At 39.3% G+C, this 24,758-nt stretch overlaps 1 long non-coding RNA gene across 2 annotated transcripts in view; it reads right to left on the bottom strand.

Annotated features, from left to right (window-relative positions):
* LOC146696759 (uncharacterized) overlaps positions 1–24,758 on the bottom strand; it is a 48,452-nt gene that overhangs the window by 436 nt on the left and 23,258 nt on the right. For both annotated transcript variants that reach the window (XR_014923329.1, XR_014923330.1), the window contains exons 2-3: positions 14,596–14,720; positions 38–101 (exon numbers count right to left, since the gene is read on the bottom strand). This is a non-coding gene — a long non-coding RNA (uncharacterized LOC146696759). The remainder of the gene's footprint in view (positions 1–37; positions 102–14,595; positions 14,721–24,758) is intronic.

Raw genomic sequence — 24,758 nt, 5'->3', positions numbered from 1 at the left:
TTAAAGTGAATACATTTATAATCAGACTTTTACTCACCAACGTCTTTGTGGCAGTTTTAGAAATGCTCCTGTTGCTTACCCAGCTGGACTCCGTTCTACTTCTACAATTCCAGACATCAAAAAATTAGTCAAAGTTGGAAGGTAAAGTATTTTCATAACCAACACGAGTGTTGGGCTTTAACTATTAAAATAGAACCGAGAGTTCTGCTGAATAAATTAATTATTACAGCTGTTACTTTGGGAAAACTGACAAAATAATATGAAAAAAACTGCTGCAATGATATATTACCTCATATGCCAATGAGATGATGATGATGTTTAATGTTATTCAAGACTGGCACTGTCAGTGCTGTTTAGATTACAGCATTAAGTCCTGAGTTTAGCCTGACGTTTCAGAGTTGCCTTGTTTTGTTACATTGCAGAAAGAAAATGAGAGCAGGAGAGCAATGCAAGGTTTCCTTTTGATTAGCCACGTCAGTAGTTCTGGGTCTTTACAATATACAGCAAAAGTTTTGAGCCACTTCTTGTTTCTTTATATTTTGTTAGGAAAATGACAAGTAGTTGTGCAAATACATACAAACATACATTCAAATACAGTATATAAGGCAAAAATGAGCTTGACAATCAATATTTGATATGGCCACCTTTCCATTTCAGCACAGCCTGCACTCTCATAGACAGCAGTAGTCTTCAGGAATAGTTCTCCAGGCTTCTTAATGACATTTAAAGCTCTTCTTCTTTGGATGTTGGCTGCCTTTTGTTTTGTTCTCTATAAAGATGATCTTGCACTGCTTCAGTAATGTTGAGGTCTGGGGAGGTCAGTTAAATGTGATGCTTTCCATATGGTATTGTAGGGTGGATTATAATTGGACAGTACTTTACTGTATTCGTTAAATGAATTCATTTTGACAAGATCTCCAAAACGATCTGTTGAATGTAAATTAGGCAGGTGTTCACTTTTTCTGGGTGGAATCAAGCAACTTTCTTACTGCACCTCATAGATTTTATTTGGACATCTTTTAGTAAGATTGATGACATTACTCTTAAACTGAACACATTAATAAAAGGAGGTCAGACAGAGCAGTCACAGGGTCACAGTAATATCATAAAACAACTTTAAGTGCGTGTCTACTGTCACTGGCATGGTAGTGCCAGCAAATGGAGGAAGTCCTAGGCAAGGAAGGATTATTTATAAACAATTTCCCCCCTGAATTGGTGACATTATGAGATCACCGAGGAGTACAATCATATCTGTCAGGTCACAAATCTAGCATATGTGCCTATAATACCGTCGGAACCATAATATCGTTATATGACATCATATTTTTGCCAAGCAATAGGGATGATGAGTGAACAGGGAGCAAGGCCCCAAAAAGGGACCAACTCTCATCCAAACAACCTTAAACTAAGTACTGCACTCAGTTTCCCATGAGTACAAGTGCCAAGTTTGACGTGAATAAGATTAACAGTTCCCAAGATAGGGAGGACAGACAGACAGACAGACAGACAGAGATTCCCTGATTTAACAGTGAAATCCATCCAGCTTGGACCTTCATTACTCAGCATAGAGATTGCGGCATTTTAAGAGAAATTTTTGTGCCTTCAGACAAAGTGGTTTAGATTATCTACCGAAACTGTCTAACAAACTGATTGTGTTTTTTTCTTCTAATTAAACCCCATTTTCAGATCTCCGCAACTGCTTTGCTGATGCGACCGATAGAAATGTTGGCCAACACAACCAAACAGGGCTAAAGTTTTAATAAACTGCTATTATACTTTGAGTTTCATCCACGAGGAACAAGTACCCATTAGTAAAGTTGTCATAATGTCTTGCAAGTGTCAAAGTTGATTAAATGCCGCCTTGTTCACTAAAGGCAGCACAGGGAGGTGGTGACCTGTGGTATTTACTGAGGTTGTATATCCAGTATAATCACTTACTAAACATAGGTAATCGACTATGTTTGAATAACAAATAACTTGGCGTATGTTATTGTGGGTATTGTGGGAACCCGATTACCTCAACCCCTGGCACTGCTGTGTGAACCTGAGTCTCTGGAAGCCAGTGTTTGTCTCCATGTTTTAAACTCATTTTCATCAAGAGGACAGATAAGATTGATCCAGAGGAAATATGGAGGAATACTCTCTGGCTTTAAATAAAAGGATTCTGGAAACTTAAAGGATTTTGTTTCTCTCAGCTGACCCAGTTCAATAAATCATTGACTCCAGCTATTAACTACTGTATGAAAGAGGGATGTGTTTGTCTCCTTTAGAAGTCAACAGACGTTGTCAAAGTAAACCACATAGAAGCAATTTTCTCGTGTTTTTCCTGGGCTGTGGTGGATTATAAATCATAGTGCCAGAAGGCCGGGTAAAGTGGTGACAATTTGAAATAACCTCTGTTCCAATAGATCGCTGGTAGTAGCCAGCATCGGGCTGGGAAAGGATTAATGAAGTATGAGATTGGGCTCAGTGCCCTGCACGAAGTCGAGTCACCGCAAAAGTGGAAGCAAAAGAAAGTTCACTTCACCTCAAAGACATAATTTAGCCCACTGTATGTGCTGGCCTCTGACCTAAGGGAGAAAAGAACACCATCACTTCATTAATGTTATTTGCCAGCATAAAACCAAAAATGGTCAGCCTTTGGTTGCTGACAGCATTAAGTACACAGTCAGCATTACTTCTTCCAAAGCTTCTCTGCTATGACAATAGCTCCTATATAGGTCAATTAAATATCCTCAAAACACCATTTACAAATCTTTTTTTTCTTTTTCTTTTTTTTTCTTCTTTTTTTTTTTTTTTTTTTTTAATAGCAAGTTTGCAAAGTAACCATACACTATATATATATATATTTTTTTATATCTTCACTTCAATAGATAATAATAAAAATTTCATTATAAATATAGTCTATGTTGTGCTCCTAAGATGTAGGTTCAGAGAAAGGAAAAAATAAAGATAACACTGCACCTGTGATATACACTACCAGTGTAAGGTTTGGACACACCTTCTCATTTAATGGTTTTTCTTTAGTTTTATTACTTTCTACAATGTAGATACATACTAAAGATATCAAATGTTCAAGATGGCGCCGAGTATGGCAGCCTCGTCGCGAGCTCCCCCAAGCAACGGCTTTCTTCTGTGTTTAATTTTACTTTTCCTTTATTTTTTCACGAGCAGCACTTGTCTCCTTGTGTACGACCGACAAACCTTACTGGACATAAAAGACGGTCTTTCTTATAACTTTCCGGAGTTCAAGTTTTGCAACACGGACGCTCCGTTTGCAGACCCCCCATTCATCTCACCTGAGACGCCTTTGTTCTCTGGCCCTGGAGGCCGCAAACGCCGACGCAGAGGGAGAAGATCTGGCGTTCTGGTTCGACTGAGACGGCGCACTTATAGACCACCGTTACCCAGTTTATTACTGGCTAATATGCAGTCTCTGGAGAACAAGCTGTGCGAGCTTACCATTTACAAATCTAATCAGGAACATCTAATATGTCCTGTAATCCTTCCAATTATCATGAGGAGACTCGGAGTGAGCTGCACTGTGGCTGTGTGCCACTATGTCACTGTCAATGTCATCACAGCCATTAGCGTGATGTAATCCCGAGGAGCTATCAGCTTCTCTCCAGAGATGTGATCATACTTAAATAAATAACCATAACAGACCCAAAGGTGCAAGGCACACTGTCTAAGGTATAATTTATTACTTTCGCACATGTTATACACACCTTTAACAGTAGATAGAAAGATAGAGAGATAGTTGAGACCCGTAACTGTCAGATGGAAGCGTTTGACTTAGCTGTAGTTTTAATCACAAACACAGCAGTCTTCAAATGTGTGTTATGGTTTGAGAGTCATAACCGATCTGGGGAAAGTGAAACACTGATTATCTGTGACAACACAGCTGCTTGCAGAGCTACACTTGTGCAAGAGTGTCATTAGTTCTCATAATATGACTCAGGCTGAAAGTACTTTTTTTAATGTTTGCTTTTCTTGAGCAAATTCTTTCAAATTAGGTAAGAGTATCATGATCTAAATGCATTTCTAGTAGGAATGGTTATATTTTTACATATTTACAAAACAAAATATACATATATACATTTGTTTTCAATTGCAATTTAAACATGCAGAAACCATACTACAATTACAGTCAGCTGAATGCATCAACTGACTGTAAAAGGTGAAGCTGGCAGGATAATTCCCTTGTTTAAAACAGTTGTCTGTTCAGTTCTTTCAAAGTTTGAGCTAAAATGTCAGCTGCAGACAGATCATTTGGCTTAAAGTCACTTCTGCTCAGTGCCGTTGTCCAATTCCAGCTTTCGTTTTGTGTGTAGACTCCCAAAAGAGGAGTCTACAAACAAAATGTGCATCTGATTAACTGTAATATTCGTTTTGCCTCATATACAATTCAGGCAAAATCACTGTCAGAGGTGGCGAAAGTTCAGACATTCTGTAATTAAGTAGAGGTAAAGATACTAGTGTTAAAAAAAATACTCCAGTAAAAGCTTAAGTACTGATTCAACTTCTTTACTCAAGTAAAAGTGAAAAGGTACAGGCTCTGAAATGTACTCAAAGTAAGAAAGTCGCTCTTTGGAGGTCTAAGAAGCTTGGAAAGAAAAGCCCCTGGATTTCTTTAAGTTCTTCTTTGGAGGTCGTTTCTACCAGCTAGTTTTATGCAAAGCTAACTGAAACTTGTTATGTTAATGTAATCATAAAATCATATTAGTTGATGGAAATAAAAACTTTATTTTAGTCTAAATTTGGGGAGAAAGTTAACAGAAGGAGAGAAAAATAGAAGAAAAGGGGGAGAGAGAGAGAGAGAAGGGGAGAGAGAGTACAAACAATGTGAATCTGCTTCAACACCTGCTGAGAGGAAAAAAACCAGCAGACAGACCACAGCAACAACTATCATATACATTAATAACAATGACAATACTACTGAACAGCGCACTAATAATACAAGATATTTTTAGAGGCAGCAGCTGCCCAAGATAGTGTGTGTCTGCGAGTACCTGTGTGCACACCTGTGTGTGCGTGAGCACGCTTGTGTAGGTTTCTCCATGTAAGTGTCTAATAGTGGGTGTGGGAGGCTACAGCCCCACAAGACCTGAAGCAGGCATGGAGGAGACCTGGGCCCCAGATTTTCCTAGGCCCCCCAGAGCATGAGAGCCCCAGGATTATCACTACAGGGACAACTGCAGCCTCCAGATAGAGAAGAGCAGAAGAGAGTCTTGGGGGAGGTCATCCAGCAGCCAGAGTGCAGAAGCCCCGGGGGGCTGTGGCGACCAGCCTGGAGGCTCTGCCAGCAGCTGGCTACACCAGAGCAGACTGAGGTCTGGGGCTAGAAACCCGAGACCCAGAAGCACCCCACCCCCAAGCAGGGGCCCGACAGAGGGTGGGGCATCAGTACCTGGGAGGGAGTGTGGCAATGGCAAATAGGCCCCCACACCTGGGGGAGCCTGAGATGTTCTAACAGAGAGGTGGAGTCTAAGACCTGACCTTACACACTAACATATACAAACACTCACACAAATACCCAAAAAGGAGACACACAGTAATGAATGTCGTCTAATAAATATTCTCAGCTTGAATCAGATAACCAGAACATGAGCAGAGAAAAAGAAGGAGAGTAAACAAAAAAGAGCTCAGTTTCCAGTTGCCTACATTGTAGAGGGTGACTTTGTCTCTAAACAGAAAACGAGTAGGGGTTCAGCACGTGGGGGATGCCTAAATGAAATGGCTCAGCATGGGGAGAAGAATCATAATGCACAATAATTTCCATTGAGAGCTTCAGTAGATTTTCTTAATGTACAGGCTGTGATCAGCTGATCTAAATCCATCATGGTACAGCATACTAACCCGTTTATTCTGCACTAACCTGTAGAGTATTTTCATGCAATCTTTAAATAACTCAGTTACTCTACCTCAATCTGTCTTTTGCAGAAGGTTTTGCAATATGAAAAAACATAATGTTACGTGGTAAATGGACTGATTCAGCGCTTTTCTACTCTCCCAGAGTACTCAAAGCACTGTATACAACATGTCACATTCACCCAATCACACCCATTCTGTTAGGTTTGTAGCATAAACCTATTCGCTGGAACGTTAAGACAATATAATTACACTGCTAAGCAAGACACAAATAGGCAAAGTTCTTCATGTTACTCGTGCACGGGAGAGAACCGGACAACCGCTTGACTCCAGTTGGTCTCGTCCGTCCTCCTGTAACACTGCCCTTTTATTGAGGTTACATGAATATGCATAGGTTCATTAACATACGACGTCTACATACAAACAAAGAGTACCTTGCCTGTGTGTGTGTGTGTGTGTGTGTGTGTGTGTGTGTGTGTTGCTGATCAAAGGGTTAAACATCCTTGGTCAGGAAGAGGGTAGCCTCCCCCTCACCCTAGATGGTTCATCCTAGATAACACGGTGAGGAAGTCCTGCAGTTCATCTAAACAAAGAGCACTTAGACTAGAACAGACGTAGCTACGTTAATCCTACCATAAAACAATAAGACACGGTATGACCTCTCATGCTCCCAAAGTGCTGTCTAATACACACAAAGTTTGCAGACTATCAAGGATCAAAACCTCTACCAATCTACAACTAATTACAAAACTCTAAGCATATATAAGTAAATATTTCTAAGCATAAATGACAATCAACAATACAAATCTAACACATTCTCTCAAGCACTGACTCTAAACTGAAGGCTTTTCTAACAACATTCAAACACATTCATACTCCGATGGATGCATCGGAGAGCAACTTGGGGTTAGTATCTTGCCATGCAGACTGGAGGAGCCAGAGATCGAACCACCAACCTTCCGATCAGTATGCTCTACCTCCTGAGCTACAGCCACCCAGACATGTAGTCTGGGGGTGGCTATCTGAATTAAAAACACGAGGACTTACATGTAAACTTCAAATGTCCAGTTTATCAAATACCACTGAGAGTCCTTATATTTAAATCTGACTCCAGCTTGTTGGTCTGGTGAACAACTCGTCACCTGACTCAACTAGGCTCTCCTCCACACTGTTCTTATTTAGTGCTTTACAAACCTGAACATTACGACTAACAGGTGGATTTTCCCGTTTGAGTGCAGCTAGTGAAACAGTGAACAGAGACAGAGAAAGTGGACAGTATATCTTTGGTTCCTTAACATCAAACCCATTGTTGCCGCCAGGGACAGCCACAAGTGCTCCCCTTAAACGTATTTTTTGTTTTAGTGTCCTTATTTTCCTTTGAGTTCTCGATTCTGTCGCTAGTTAGCTAACTTCAACTAATCTAAGTCCATTACCCGCCACTCGCCAATCAAGCAGATGATGTCACCTTGTGTATTGACAGAAGATGGTACTTAATATGTTTTTAAAACTTTCCAAATCCAGCTTCACAAACAATGTTACAGCTATCTCAGTTTTTGAGAGCAGGGCTTCATGATTTAAATGAGCATTTATATATAACACATGTTCATGTTCCCTTTAAAGGCTTGCATTGATGTAAAATAATACCTCCCCTCTTAACCGTTAAGCCTAAAGTAGCGATCCTGTTTTGAAAATGTAAGGAGTAGAAATTACAGATATTTGTTTAAAAATCTAGGGAGCAAAATTTAAAAACTGTCAGAAAAAAAACTACTCAAGTAAATTACAGATACCTAAAAATGTATTCTTAAGTACAAAAACAAAGTATTTGTACTTTGTTTCTTCCCAGCTCTGGTCACTTTTACTATATGAATATCATAATAGCACTATTATTGAACTCACACAGATAATTTATACTTCTATGTTAAATCTAAACCACAGTACGGTATATCATAACTACAAATCCCTCTGAAACCCCATGAGATAATCTGCACTGTAACCCGCCATGCACCTGCCTGGAAATGTAGCTAAATTTTGATGTAGCCCACAGCTATTGTGATTAGCTTTTTCAGTGCCAGTTTCAGTAACATTTCTGGCTACATTTTCACAGTGATTTGTGAGTTATAAGTGTGAGAGTAATAATAGTTACCTCAATATAAGTAAGGAGTCATATATGTCAGCAAATTTCTGGCAGGAGATGGTTGAAACTACTGGAATGGATGTATGAATGAATGTGCAAAGAATTGGAAAAGTTAAAAAATATGCTTTCCTCAACAAAACCAAGGACCAATATTTTTGGATCAGCTGTTTTAGAATTGCAGAGTGCTAATCCTTGCACTGAAAATTGCAGTAAGTACACCCTTTTTCTTTTTTTCTTGACTAAAGTTGAACGCGAACTGTCGTTTAGCATTGCTAACATGGCAGCTAGCTTATTAAAATACCCCCTATACTCTGTTGTGTCTGTGTGAAAAATAAACACATGCAGCCAGCTATTGTCATGGTATTTGCCAAAAAATGTGGACTAACATGGTCAGGCCAAAGATAAAAGAACCTAATGACAGTCTGGCCAATAAACGAGTGAAAGAGTGGAAACCAAGCAATTAACTTGAATCTCTGTGACAAATGCTCAGACTTACTGGCAACTTTGGTATTTTCCACATTTATGCATGCTGTTGCTTGCAATAACAATGTAGGACAATGTTGAAATAAGACCACCCCAACTGGTCACCACTGACCATCCCCGAGCCTGCTTCTTCTTTCCTCTTAGAAGGGAGTTTTTCCTTCCCACAGACCCCAAGTGCTTTCTCACTTTGCAAGCTCCTTTGACTTTCTCACAGAGGGTTTCTCTGTATTATTGTAGGGTCTTTACCTTACAGTTTAAAGTACCTTGAAGTGGCTGCTGTTGGCGCTATATAAATACATTTTTAATTTAATTTAATGACTTGGTCCACAACAGCTAATTAGCTATAATGCTTTCTTCCATGAAGGGCTATTTCCACAGTTATTTAAAGATATATTTCCACTGCAGATGTTTTGACCAAGATGAAAATATGTTGGTGTTATTATAGTTTTCCTCAATTGCTTCGTCACACACCTCACAATATTTCCAAAAGATCTCAACTCAATTTTTCATGCGTCAAAATTAATTACATTTTAAAATAAATAATTGACACTAAAAGTACAAAGTCTTTTGGCATTGTCTAAACGCAGCTGTTCAAAATGTTTATCTATTTAGTCAGTATGACAGTGAAAATTATTGTGTTCCTCATCTTCCAATCACCTAAAAGTCTTGCTACACTTTTTCTTTCCACAGACACATATGATATGATTTTAAGAGCATGAGGTTTTCGATTCTAATTTGGATGATACGATAATATTTGTCCTCCGGTAAAGAAAATACAGCAAACTACACCAGCAGTAACAGAAAAACAGCCTTAAATTTCGCATCAGTACACCATGGAACAAAGAATGCATGCACAATATATTGTGTGCATCAATGCTGGAAATCACTGGACAACCTGTTGCTCCTGGTCCCTGTGACCATATATTCTCATCGATCTGAGCCTAATGCCTTGCCTTGCCTGTAACAGGAATAAACCGTTGCTACACTGCGTCCATCCTCTGCACTATCTTCTGTTGTCTTGCTGCACTGCCACGCATCCTTCCTTTCCTCCTCTTCCATTGGTAGCAGTAAAATGTCTATATCAGCAGGCTTGTCTGCATTCACAGACTACTGTAATTCTTTGGCTCTCTAGGTCTAAAATATATTTTTTAATACTCACACTCATGACTCACATACGGGCTCCAGAGATTTTGATAATTAGATAGGCAGTTCTATCATATTTTGGACAGTAAAACAATTCAGCTGGTACAGACATAATCTATTTTGATCACAAAGACATTGTTGTTCAACTGCAGATGGCTGTTCTGAGTCATTTGCCATAATGCCCTAAAACAGTTGCAAATGATAAGAAAGAATGAGAGATGTTCTGTCTGATATACAAAGTGAAACAAAAGATTTATATGTTAAATGTTCTTCTGAAAACTTTGAGAGACCATTCAAGAAATAAGCAAAGGCAGCTGAGAAAAACGATAAAAGAAACCAAACAAATATTATTTATAAATGTAATTTAGTGTAAAACAAAAAAATAACCCAGTGACTCTCTCTGTTTTGGTAACTGCATTGTAATAATTTAACTTAAATCAGTGAAAGCAAACGCCCACCAGCCCCACCCCAAACCATTCTCACCAGATTTTGAACTCAAACCTAAAGTAATATTTTGTGATTTTATGTATAGATCTCCTCAGTTCCAAATAAGATTACAAGTTTAGGACGTTTCAGTCCTCTCTCAGCCCTCGAGTAAAAAAAACTTGAACTGGATTCAGTTTATGGCTGCGCTGTGGCAGGGGGCTGACCCAGGGGATGGCCATGTGGAGACCAGCGTGAGGGCCTGAGAACAAGAACTGGAATGTCAATGTACCAATTCACAAGCAACTGTAAACTGCATTACTGGGTCTGGAACAAACCCCGGGGGTATATTAAATAAAGATATAGGTTTATGCAGCTATCTCTTTTTTTGCTATTAAGAACATATACCTTGTGTCTCAAGGGAGCAAGCCTTTGAAGAATGTAATTGAACTGAAGGTTCCTATTGGTCTCAGAAATGTTCCCACACACTCCCATTGGCCATGTGTGTGTGTGCATGTGTGTGTGTGCATGTGTGTGTGCGAGATTAATCATACTGGTGTATAGAAACCCAGACATTTCCAAGTTCAAAATGGTCTCATATAGGCACACCCTTCAGTCCTCGGTTCTCTATCCGAGCCCTCCTTTCCCATTGTCTCCTCCAGTAAAAACACCCCGCGTTATCTCCTGGATAGCTGATAATGCTAGTCTTGTAAATGCAACACTGTTTGTTCAGCCATTATGGACTAAATGCACTAGAAAAAAAAAGTGTCTGTACTTTGCAGCCACAATCGGAGTTAAACTTATTACACAAGTCTAAAAACAGACCTGTTCTCCAAGACATCCATCTGGGCCAGCTAGGGTGAGGCTGCTCCTTGCGTGCTCAAACTAGACCTTCTTAATCATTAACATCAAAGTTTCATCATGTATTCCGTGTTGCATAATTTATGTACTGATAAGCAGTCAACGTGGTATGCTGTGATGTCTAAATGAGTTCACAACATCACTAGTTCTAATGTTTTTTTCCTCTTTTAAACAAACACATTGCAGACGGACGTCAGGTTCAGGGCACCAGGTAAAAGGTGAAATGCAGGTTTATCTGATCTGGAGTGGAAACTACAAGAGATCTGATCATCAGATGTAATATGTCTGGACTTACAAGTGGCGCCTATCTGAAGTGACATGCCATTCTGTGGCTCGTGGTCAGACCATATACTTAAACTTAGCTGTTTTTTTTTAAAGCAGGTACTGTGTCGCCTGATCAAAGACATGCTATTACAGGTCATTCAGATCTGAAGTTAAACTTAGCATTAATATCCCATCAGTGAGTCTGTAACCATCTAAGAAGCATTATCTAATCATCTAATCTAAAATGGATGTAAGGCTTTGAGTCACTCTTGTAAAAGCAATCCTCGTATAATGATGTACTGTTAGATTTGATAGTTGGAGGGCAGCTGCTGAACAGCTCACCAACCTAATCACTCATCTGCCTCCTTTTCTGCATGGCCAAGAAAAGCGCAACACAAAACAAATCAGTCTCTGCCCATTAATTTGGCTTTCATAGACAATGAAATGCTTTCTTATTTCCTGGATTTATGATGCTATGTGTGTGTGTTTCTTTGTTTTATTTTTTTAATCTTCAGGGTCAAAACACGGTCAGATGCAATACTGCCATCTGCGCTCTACCTGTTTTAGGAACCACAGATGGAGGTCGAGTTTACACAGCACACACAGCAAAGCCATTCATTCAACACACCGACATGCAGCACTGGAAATTTCCTTTGTACTGTGATCACATCAAGTGTTAAAAAAAAGCTCAGTGAGGAAACTTGATTCACCGTGGTTATGGAAATTGTCAATGACATGCCAAAGAGTACACACCTGTTGTGAATTAACACATAGGTTTTACCCACTGTGTTTTCATGTATTAGTGTTACATTGATGTACTATAGTTACAATTCTGAAACTAGTTAATGGTGGTCAGACGTTTACAATCATTCCAGTGCAGTTTACTAGTTTACAATGTTTACAATCATTTTTTTTTATTCCACATATGATCACCACAATATACACACAGGCTCAGATACATACAAACACTCTTAAACTTGGTAACAAGTGGTGCTGGAAGTTCTACAATGTCATTTAACTTGACAAGACCAAGGCCAATTAACTTCTTGTTAGTAATCATAATTGACTACAACTGTTTGTCTTTGCCAGCATAAAAAAGATTTGTTTGACAGCACTCATTGTATTGACCAATACTCAAGACAATGGGACAGCCCAAGCAGTTCAGTGAAGGTCTAAGAAGGAGAATTTACACAAGTTGGAACGGTTGCTTTGATCCATTTCTAAACAACAGTATGTACAGTTCTTTGAACAGCATATATATAGTCAGTTCAAAGAACTGAACTACATGCAAGTTGTATCATCACTTTGCTGGGGTCTGGAAGAAGAACCAAACTGTCACACTCAGATGAGAGGAAATTCTTTAAGATGTTTGAGAACAAACCAGGAACCCCCAAGACTCAAGTCTGCCATGAAGTGGAAACTGCTAGAACAAAGTGTCACTGTCCAGTGAAGTGAGTTTTACATCCACGTGGACTGAAAGGCTCCGACCAAGTAAGAAAGCCTCTCCAAAACCGACACTTTCAAACTCAATTGAAATTTGCAGCTGCTCACATGGACAAGCTAAGTTTTATGATCAGAAGAGACAAAGGGGAGGCTTTCAAACCTAGGAACACTACACAAGTGCATGCATGGTGGTGGTGGTAGCATTGTGCTCTGCTTTGCTGCCAGTGGTACCAGTACATTTGACAAAGTGGATGGAATAATGATCAAGAAGGACTATGTCCAGAGTTTTCATCCTCACCTCAAATCAACAGCTGGGCGGTTGAAACTCTGAAAACAACTGGGTGTTCCAGCAGAACAATGGTGGTTTTGAAATGGATAAAACAGGCTAAAAAGTTAAAAAGCTCAGTCCGTGCCAGGAAATTATCTAATTTAAACAAACTCTATTGATTGTCTTGAGAAAATCCCGTCATAATTGTGCCAGAAGCTTGTTGATGGCTACCAAAACGACATTTGCGCCAATGATGAGTGGATGTAAAGTTCTGACCACAACTCTAATGTCATTTGACTCCCTTACAGACAACATTTAGGAAAGTTCATTGACTCGGTTTTTGTGCATTACGATATGCGATTAAAGGTCGAGGGAGTGAGTCATTGAGAGAAAGATAAAATTTGTCCCAAACTTGCTGAAGAATGTGAAAAATGTAGGTGTCATTAAGTAGTGAACTCCCCCATCATCGTCATCAGCTTAGGAAAGTATGAGGTCACCTGATTCCTGACACTCAGTAAATATAAGAGCTCAGCCTCAACCTGCACTACAGATAGACATCATATTGTTGCACAACTGATACACAAGCAGTCAAAATTATTAATTTTTAGCAGTGATATTAAGAAAACTGGAACGTGCTGGCATTGTTGTACAAGGTGACAGTAGGGATGGGTACTGGTATCCGGTGCCATTATGGCACCGGTTCTGACATAAACGGTAGTAACCAGACCGAAAAGCAGCGCACATTTCAGTGCTTTATTTCCCTGAGATGTCATACACTTTGGATTCCAGCCAATCATTTTACCTTTGCAAGCGTAGCAGGCGGGCCCAGGTGCGTACGTTTTTTTAGAGCAGAGCTACAGATTAAAATGCCCAAGGCGAAGCGGTCAAAAGTCTGGCTGTACTTCACAGCAAAAGATGCAAACTCAGCAGCCTGCAACAAGTGCTTTAAGCTGATACTGTGATACTGTCAAAGGAGGTAACACCTCAAATCTGATGAAACACCTGGCGACGCATAGCGGAGAAATGCACCGTATTTGATAGCTTGCTGCAGGACCTCACACCGAGCACATCTACTGCGGGTGTGGTGCCTGTTATCGGTCCTGGAGTTAGCAACATCCCCCAAGAACCCGAAGAGTAGAGTCTTGGCCCCTAGCCCTGCCAGTGTAGCAGAAATGATGACGGATGATGATGGCAGCAGCAGCCGTTCTTCTCTGCGTGAGTAGCTTCATGTTGTTCGTGTGTAATTTACGCTGAGTAGGCTAACCACATTATTACATTAACGCATGTAAGGTGAACTAGCAAACACCGTCGTAGTTACATGTGGCTGTCTTCTTGTTTGATGGCAGATGCTCCCTTCACCTTGGCCAAAAAGGCTAAAATGACCAAAGAAAAAGTGGGAAACAGCTAAACATGAGAGGTTTTTGGACAAGGTTGGTGGGTTTTTTTCCCCTCATTGATTAAGCACTGCTTCCAGCCAAGAGTGATGCCATAAATCCCCTATAGCTGCAGAAAAGGCTAACATTGTTATCTTTTTACAAAAAAGCAGCTAAACATGAGAGGTTTTTGGACAAAGTTTGTGTTATTCATTCTTTAAGCACCGGTTTGAGCACCGTTTAAGCACCGGCACCGTTTCAAAAGTACCGGTTTGGTACTGGTATCGGATAAAACCTAAACGATACCCATCCCTAGGTGACAGTCAGCCTACCTCTCAAGGAGCAAATAGTCTTTGGCCTAAGCTTGGTCCTGTCCCCGTGGCATCAGGGATCCATCACAGTGGAGGAGGACAGGGGAATGCTGGAGTCAACCAACCAGGCAGCAACCCAGGAAACTCTAACTCAAGAAGGAAGCATGATTTTACTGTCAGATAAATGAGGAATTCAATTAGAAGACATCTGTGAGGCATCAGAAAATAGTAAGGAAGAAAAAGACAGTAGAGAGAGAGACAGATGAAGAAAGACATGAAATACTGGAGATTTGCTATGTCAGCTCTACCTTTATATACAGTATAAAACTGTCAACACACACAAACTACTCTGACTACAATATGGCTATAAACTAACAGTTAAACTGCTGATTCAACAGTCGAAAATAGACCAACACTAATCCAATCCACTCCAATCCAGACACTGTGCTGCATCAAAGACCAACTGTCTTGGTTTCCCATGGCTCGCTGTAGGTAACAGCATTAACTCTTTCCATGCTACAGGAAAAGTAGGCGTTCGAAAAAACGCATGAGAAATCACTGAAGCATATTTAATTGACTTTTTATTTGTGGCGTTAACTCCAACTGAACTCATCTTTTCCAGTGCAGTCCTGTGAAAACAGTGCGCACAGACTTCATCATTCCTTCTATTAAGGCTAAGTGGGTCATGACAATAGACAGGATAATCAGATCACTTTATTTGATTTTAACCACTACATACTCTTGGCAGTATAGCACATCTCTCTCTTGGTGGGAAGGGCCTCTGTTTAAAATCACACACAATCTCAAGATTAGTCAGTGAGCTTAACCTCCTGTGTGTCCACATTTCTGGTTCCTCACTTGGAAAACTGGCCATCATTTCAACATAGCATGGAAAAATAGTCTATGAACAAATATTTGTTTTCACTTTAGCGGCTTGCATCCTTCATTTTGCTGCCCCCGCAGACATGTCTCACTTGGCACACTGTTGGGGTGGTGGTGGTGCGTGTGCGTTGGGATGTGGGGAGAGGCCAATCATTACAAAATGGTTTATGCAGTTGGCTTTTTGAACATTAGACACGTACACACACTTACGAGTTTGAGGCACACACACACACACACACACACACACACAGAGCGCATGAAGTAATGGACAAAACTTCTGTGCATGGATGCGGATGGAATCATGGTCCGCTGTTCAGCTTAATATTTGACCAGAAAGTGCCTGCTCAAGACTTAGAGTGAGGAAAAAAAAGAGCAAGAACAACAGTAAAACTGCCCAAGTTAATTCATTATTATCACACCGAGTGTAACGCGTTACTGTAATCACATTACATAAAGCAATAATGCATAGCATTAATGTACTAAATTCAGTAGCACAATCACAGTTACAATTTTGTCATTACTTGTAAGGTTTAGTTATTTGCACAATGGGCAGATAGACGAGTTTTTGAAGTGCAGAGACTTTCTGTGCACTTGAGCAACAATCAGCTGATTTAAGTTCATGTGCAATGAGGAGGAAAATGATGGAGCAGTCTATAACTTGTGAGGACTGGCTATACAGATATTATTTTTATTTTTATTACACAAAAGAACAACAGTGCAATGGTGAAGCTCCAATACATCTTTGAAAGATTCTTCAGAGATGATTCAAATATGATACCACTAACAGACATCATACATGGGGTGGCTGTAGCTTATGTGCTGGGTCACCTACTCACCAGAAGTTGGTGGTTTGATCCTTCTCTGCTTCAGGCTACAAGCCAAATATCCTTCGACAAGATACTAACCCCATGTTGCTTTCTTGTGATTCTCGTGAATCACAAGAAAGCAAGAACATCTTTATTTACAAAACTGACACTCGGTTTTCCTCTCTTGCTTGAAAGTGCTTCAGCAGTGTGGACCAGTGCTGCATCTCCTCCAAGCTTACAACAGTAGAGTGGGCCAGGCCACAGAAGGGGGAGTAATTGCATTCATAACACATTTATAGATCTGTGCATACTAACAAAGGAAAAGTCATAACTAAAATGTATGTCACGAACGCAAAAGCTTAGAAAATGTGATTTTGCTGAACAGAATTTAATTTTCAAGTTGAAGTAAAGTTTATAAGAACACAGTTCTTCTAGAAAATCATGCTTTAATCTACCAGCCTGCTTTAGAAAGCAGAGTTACAGTCAGAGAAACACAACCACGAAGCCACTGAAGGCTGTGTTCACTATCACAACACAAACCTCAAAATTCAAATTTCACCATCACTGTTTCAACATCTAACTTGAATATCAGATTTTGGCAACCTCGCACACTCATTGCTTTTAAGTCAGCTGGAAAAAATAATAAAACAGCCATAAGTTATAAGTCATCGTATCTTTAAAATGAATATATTTAAAATATACATGAAATGACTATGTGTGTATGTAAACCAACATAAACTGACTTGGTTCTATGTTTCTGTCTATGCTAATTTTATCTTTTTGGTCCAAAACTGCCCCGCCTATCATAAAAGCACAGCTCATGAGACGAGAAAGGGACATTTTGTAGTGGTATTTATTTTTATTTAAAGTGACTGTAGGATAAGTTATTTGGTGCCAACTGAATCAGGGATGCAATAAAGAGTGAATCTGTGATTTAAATCCATTAGGCAGGAGGAAAATATGCTCCAGTGAAAGCTGATGTTGATATCTGACAATTCAGAGGGATCATATTTCTCTCTCTGGCCCGCCCAGTCTCATCAATTAATATCTGATCGGTTCCTAATGACCTACGTAGAAACACTGTGGGGAGAGTGGTAGTCCTTCCCACCTGATTGCATTCTCATTTATCTGTGGCTGACAAGCTGTAATTATAGGAGCAATAAAAGTCTCAGTATCATGTAATTCCATTAGAAATCTGTCTTGCTGCCGTAAACTGTTATCAGCACCGTGTAATTTTGGTTTTCTTTCCCACTTCTCTACCCTTTGGCTGACCTCACTGACACTGCTTGAAACCCATCTTGACAAACTGGAAATAAGATAAGAAAATGAGCTCCACAAACACTTATAAATCTTTGCAACAATTTATAAGAGAAGGTGGACAACAATATAGCCTGCCTGACATTCAATTCATGGTTTTATTGTGGTGTCCAATGCATCGTCTGCTGGTCCGTGTAGTTTAGAAAGCAAAGGTTGAGCATTTTATGCCTGTTTGTCTGTAAAAGGCAGCATTTGCTGCCTATTATTCTGGTTCGGCAGTAAGGAACTACCTCTAATGACTTCGGGATAACAAGGAATGTTTCTCAAACTATGTTGGTTTTTTTCCCCCACATAATGAGGATAAGTTTCCCCTGAGCAATGAGATGTCCTGTTTGCATTTTTGGGCTGGTACTAAGCTGCCCTTGCCGCAAAGGAAGAACCAAACACAGGGGCTGGCTGTTCTATTTAAAAGTCAGAGGAACAGGTTTAAGCTTGTCGAGTGCCTACATATACCATTAGCTATTTGAGTAATGTTCCAAAGCAAAAGGAAGCTGGCTGAAGAGATGCTATCGCTGGGCACACAGTCATGTTTTCATGCCATTCATGTCCCTCAGCTGTCTCAATCTGAAGCCTTAAACCTCTCCTACCTATCCTCTACTTCATGCTTATCCCTCCTCCACCCACACATTCTGACATTCACATCTATCATTTTTCTCTCTCTCTGTCGCTCTGTCTCCCCGATACAATTCAAGCGTAAACTGGCTGGTCGAGATTCTTGCAAATGTATGGGTAAACTGGCACTGTTGTTGCACCAGAAAGCAATGTTGAGGTGTGCCTTTCAAAATCTTAATCTAACTGGCAGTGAGGAGGTGAGCATGTCAAGGGATTTGCGTGCAGCACAGGAATTTCAGAACAAAGGAAGGCAGATGCCGCCTTCCCCTCCTGCTCGCTTGTCAGTTCATCTCTAAAGTCCCTTGGGATCACCACCAGAGCAATCAGAGAATGAAGCTTAGGTAATATCACAGTCTACTAGTTTATTTCGTGAAGCATAATTCAAAAAATAGACTTATAATGCTCTAGCACGTTGTACTTTTCAATGAGGGATCACTCAGTAGTAGATTACACAACCCAGTTCCCCTTCCTCTACATTTCCTTTTCTCAGCTTTATCTTCAATCAGCACGTTAAGCCTTATTACAATATGCTTTACATGGCGCCAGGGGCTGAGCCCTCTGACAAAGTCTCAAAGGTGCACTTATGCTGGGAACTAATGAATATTCACTTCACTTCTCATTACCTTAACATTTAAATGAAATATGCTGCAAAACCTGCAAAGTATTTTTCTTCCACTCTGTTCTGGCAGAGCTCATGTGAGTACCTTTAAATTTACAAAGCCAGTCACTGACGACGGTGACACAACGATACAACAGCCTCCTAAGAAAAAATGAAATGGCATAAGCATGATTGTTTTGCTCGCATCAGCAAACTATGAGAGGCTATATGCCAGATAGATACACAGAAATGGTTGTTACACATTATTTAACTTACAGGATTTTTTGTTTTTGGCCTCTTGTTGGAAGCTGAGACGTTCTGTAAACACAACAGTGACAAATAATCGGCTTAATGGAGAAATATCCCGTATTTATCATACAAGCACATTATTAAGTGAGCTTATGGTGATTGTAATTACAGCATTAATCTTTTCTAACAACTTGTTAGAATATGATTCAGCAGCATCTACTGTGCTTGTCAGACATGAGCTGAAGTGCTGAGTGCAGAAGCACTAATGATGCATGCTAGAAAAAACAAATAATGAACTTAAAGACATTTCTCTGTTCTCTCTGGGTACATTACTACAACTTGTCCGGTTCACTGCCTCGTACAAAATGGGTTTGTTGTTTTCAGTGATATTTAAAAATAGCAAAGTGGACATAACCTGCTGTGGCCACCCTTTGAGTTACAGCATTAAAGGAGAAACAAGGGACCCTAATGCAAAGGGCAAGTCTCATCTAGGGCTTTTAAAACAGGTCAACCATTAATTATGTTTTTTTTCTATTTTGTGTTTTATAGAAGAACTTTGTGGTGGGAAAAGGCAAAATCTTATTTTAAAAAAATGAAGAATTTTACAATAAACAGGAAAGCGCAGCGTTCCCACTTTCAGCTTCCTTTGTCTCCTGCACAAAATACTCTTGGACCTGATTGTGCAAACATGCCAGTGGGTTCTCAGCGTTGCTGATAAATATCACGCTTTTGCAGTATTCTTATGCTGTTTGATGGGGTGGTGATAGGCATAGGGTAAGAGAGGTTAAGAGTTCAGTTAAGAGTTAAAGAAAAAAAATGCCTTAAAAGGAAATGTAGTTCTTTGTAATTATATTTAAAAAAGTGAAAGGCTAAACAAATTTATCGTATTGATTCATTTCTGTGAGAATACCAAAAGAAAAAAATAGAAAAGAAAAACAAATCCTGAATCTACATGTTATTACACTCTCCGTTTGCCACGAGTCAAATGACTGTAACTACTCTGTTGCCTGTGTATAATGTATAACTACTGTTTTCAAGGCTATCCACACTTTAGGTGGCACTGTATTGTGACCAGAACAGAAATTTTCAATGCTGATAAAATTGGAGTCCAACAGTCCTGAAAAATTAGCCGTTACATGATATGAGATAAGAGCCCTGAGAGCCACAGTCATTCCTGCAGGGACTCACAAAAATATGCTCACCAGCTTGGGCACAGTTGCACTCTGGGGCATTTTGGAGAGCTCGTACTTCATCACACCCTGTGTCGAGTGATACAGGACCAAAATGTAATAGGTTCTTCCTTTGCCAGTGTTTCACAACTCCAGGAAGTTTCATGAAATTGGACTTTTCTTGCTCTATAATCCTGCTTACAAAATTGAATCCTCAAATTACAGTCTGAATAATAATGACAAATAGAGATAGACCAAAGGAGCAGGCCACTTACAAAATCTTCACTTCAACTCTTCCTGTGGTGTTGCAGTAAAAGTAAAACAGAAGCTGAGAGATAAGTGTTCAAAAGTGGAAATATGAGATTTACACTCTTAAAGTATCATCATACAGTGTAGTAATACACATGTGTGACATTTCTATTCAAACATATACATAACTACTGACAACTATGTAATAAGATGCTGTGTAAGTGATGCTGTGCATGCAACCTCTGCCTGAATATTAATTAAAACAAAACAATGTTATAATTGTAGAATTATAAAAAAGAAAAAAAGTCACATGTAAAAAAACTGTGTGCACGAAAAAGTGCAGGAATGTCAGCTTTGGTTTTATCCATGCTGTTGATGTGTGAACACTGAGTAAAACGTTTCCATCTCCACGCTGAGTGGTGGTGACTGCCTGATGAGTACACCGAATATGCCTTCACAGCGGCGAGGATGATGGCAGAAAAAGGAGAGTTTGTCAAAAGAAGGTTCTATTATTGTAGAGAAGCAACAGCAAAATAAAAATGATTAAATGATGTCCCAAAATATCCTCTCTTTGGACTTTTAGTAGTCAATGTCGTGACAAATGTCATTTAGCTACAAAAACGCAAACCAATGACTGGCTCACAGACACGTAACGGGTATGGCAGTCCATTCTCCCTGCAGCACGGACTACACTACCCATGAGGCTACATTCTTTAGGGCGATGCCTGTAACACTCTGCCTATTGCCTTCATATTAAATCATTTAAAAAAAATATTTCTTCACATCATTATGAGATGCGAGATCGAGACACAGGCATTTGAGGTCTTAATGCGTGTTTTGTTTGGGTTTCCACCGGCGTGGAATTACCAAAAATAGAGAGGGGGCATAGCCGAACATATGAAACAGGAAAATACAGCTGACCAATTCACTGAGTAACGTAATGGAATACGTTACAAAATACATTTTGGGGCATGTAATCTGTAATCTGTAGTTGAATACATTTTAAAAGTAACCTTCCCAACACTGAATGTGAATTAGCAGAGTCCTACTGCAAACTGTAGTTAAAGTACTCCCAAACAGCTCCCAAGCAGGTTTCATTTAGGAGAAGAATAAAAAATGTTTTCATGTGCTGGATTACATGAAGGACGCTCAGCTGTCTTGTGCAGAAACAGTTATTACAGCGAGCGCTGAGGAGAACAGAGAGCAGCAGCAGTACAGGTTAACACATGTAAATCCTACATCCACTCTGATAACAGCGTGTCCTGTGAATTCCTCCCCATACGTCACTCACCGCAAGCAAGACATTACGTACGGTATGTAGCAGGCCTTAAAAGAGGAAAAGGCATGTTAACTATGTAATGTCTTTCTCTTGAAGGAGCAAAGAGAAACTCTGTAGGCCCTTCTTGTGTCTCAGGAAGACGCTGAGTCTTTACATTCTTAGACGATGCTACGATACGAAGCTAACAGTGAGCAGCTCTAGTAAGTGACCTCTAAGTGACCGCAGCTAAGGAAACACTTCACTGCATTGGACATGTATACCAGGCATTGGTATTACTGAATATTTTTTGGTATGCAAACACTTTTACTTTGATTTCTGTGCAGGTTTATGTTACCTAGCTATCAAAATAGTGACAACAATGTCTGACACTGCTTTTTGTAGGACCCACCAAGCAATTGCAGTGTGAATTTAAGCCCAGAACAGAGACTGGACTTTTTCCTACCACAAAAAAAAATCCATATTTGTTTATTCTTTTCTTACATTCATTCATCGTGAAACAGAAGGTGGAGAAAAAAATCCAAAATGAGAATAAAATCATAAAAGCTCAAAAGTCTCTCCTTTTAACCAAAAGAGAAAGCATGAAGTATTCCCCCCAAACTCCCATAATCCTTTTCTCACAGCCCCTTACAAAACACAAATGAGCCATTCATCTACTATTCAATTTTTTTTTTTTTACTACTTTCCAGCTTTTATTCTGCATGATAGCTCAGCTGGATCTATATAAGCAACACAATGTACCGAACATTTCAAAATGTTTTACAGAGACAGAGCAGGAGTGGAGAACATTTGTAAGCTTTTTCCATCTGTGTGCAGCATTGGAGCTGAATTTAACCTCACCCTGTTTGGACTGGACTCCAGCCTACTTATTCCCAAAGATCAAAGAGTTCTTTGGGGTTTATATTCTTTAAAGAGATTTCATATATGTTTTGGGCAGAAATTGTTGAGCCGTGCTTCGAAATTGATTCTGTACCAAGGAGCCAGTGAAGATGCTGGAAGACAGAACTAATTGAGTGTTCAGAAATAAAACAGTTTTAAATTGTTTAAACAGACAAGAAGCATCAAGAAGCATCATCTTACAGGAACATTTTATTATTATGTTAATCATAACCAGGAGAAAGGTTGCACTTTAGTTTTTCCAGTAGTCAATGTTAAAATGATTCAAACCAGACTGACTGCAGAAACTTTCCCTGGAAAAATGTAATAACAATAAACACAAACAACACAGAAACATTTCCTAACAGTATGCACATTCACAGTTTTAAAGCTAGAAAAAAAATGCTTAAACAATAAATACCTTCTTTCAAACAAAATGCCTGGTAGTTGATTTTTTTTTCTCTGAACAGAATTTGTTTGAAAATTACTCTAGATCTGAAATTGCAACATTTCAAGCTAAAAAGAATAATAAATTTTGATGATCTTCTAGTACCTGCAATTAAAAGTGACTGTAATGTATTTTTATAGTTATTGCCTCAGACATCTGCATATAAACTTAAGGTAATAAGGTAAATAAATAAGGTAAAAGTAGAGAATGATTAAAGTAAATAAGTTCTTTGGTAATCTTAATTCACATATGATGACAGCCTACAGTGAGAACGTTTGGGGCATCCTTGCCTTGGTTTCTAATTCATAAAAAAAAATCATATATGATAATCATTTCACAACAGAGGTTACATTTGCCAATAAAACCTTGTGCTAAGAGCAATTAGTTTTAATTTGAATTGATTGACATGTCTTGCATGTCTACAATATTTGGGACACAGGCGGCAGAAAATGTTCGTCAAAGTTTGCCGTGTTCTTCTTAGTTTTTCTGCTTGGGTTAAAAAAAAAGCCTTTGGCACAACTCTTATGACTTTATCTAGTAGCTATATTTGCAAAACAATCAGCATGGCACAGTGTTGTATGACTGCCAAAACCACTTCTGTTGGCTTGTTTTCTCAATCGCTATCTTGATTTTAAATATATATAAATATAATTTTTTTTTCTTATGTCAACGTAACTGATCACATTGTTGGTGAGTATGAAGACAAGGCTGGTAGTGTAGTTCAAACTGAACTCGGCACATTTACACTGGCATCAAGGCGAGTTGGCAGTAGCGTGCATACACTGCTCAGCTGAACCTGTCAAAATCTTTACACAGCGTTGTTTGTTATACCCCAGTACGCTGTCACCTGTAAGCTGTTAAAAATGTGATGTGACGGCTCGCAGACTTCATATTTTTGGTTTACTCAGTTTTAATTATCCATTAACCTCCCAAGACCCGAACTCTTCCACGGCATGCATTTTTAATTTCTCTTTGATATTTGGTCACATTGGGGCCTGATGAAAGTAAAAACAAAGAATTACCTGATTTTTTTTAACCTTATTTTTGTTTTTAAGAAAAATGAGAGCCACATATGAGGATATTCGTTTAAAATTTTGATAGAACAGTAGCAGTATAATGTCCTCGTAAGTGGATATCAGGCCAAAACTGAGTATTTTGGTCTAAATAACCCAAAATGTGATGTCCACATATGTGGATGCCAGGTCCTAGGAGGTTAAAAGAGCACATCTAGGACTCTATTTACAAAACACCCTTTGACTGGAAGGAATATGATTTGCTCGAGCTTAGTGTTTTGGTCCTGAAAATGAAAGGACACTTTCTAAAATAGAGTCTCGATAAACCTTCAGGAACTGGGGCTGAATGAGCTGACCAACAACTCTCCTTTACTTGGACACTTTGCATTGTGAAATATCGTTTCACCTCCGCTCCCTTATCGCTGCTATTTGACTTTAGATTTATTGTTCCTATAGGCATAATGGAGTTAGATAAGACGTCGAGTTTCTCATTTGAACATTAGGAAGCTTGTCTCTAAAGCACTTGGCTTATAGCAAGTATGTTAGTGTATGTGTATGTATATGTTAGTGTTCATAATTATCAAAAAAATGACAACATGATCATTTTTCATTATGAACTTATGTGTAAGGTGTGGTGGTCATTTACGTATGTCTCTAAAAAACGTGTTTAAGTGCTATTTTCATTCATT

This window comes from Copadichromis virginalis, linkage group LG12 (genome assembly GCF_057382275.1).
Source record: "Copadichromis virginalis isolate Kocher_CV1m ecotype Utaka linkage group LG12, C_Virginalis_male_GT1.1, whole genome shotgun sequence".
In the NCBI taxonomy this organism is placed as follows: Eukaryota; Metazoa; Chordata; class Actinopteri; order Cichliformes; family Cichlidae; genus Copadichromis; species Copadichromis virginalis.
Note: the sequence above shows the minus strand (reverse complement) of the source record. Positions and strands in the feature narration are given on the sequence as shown.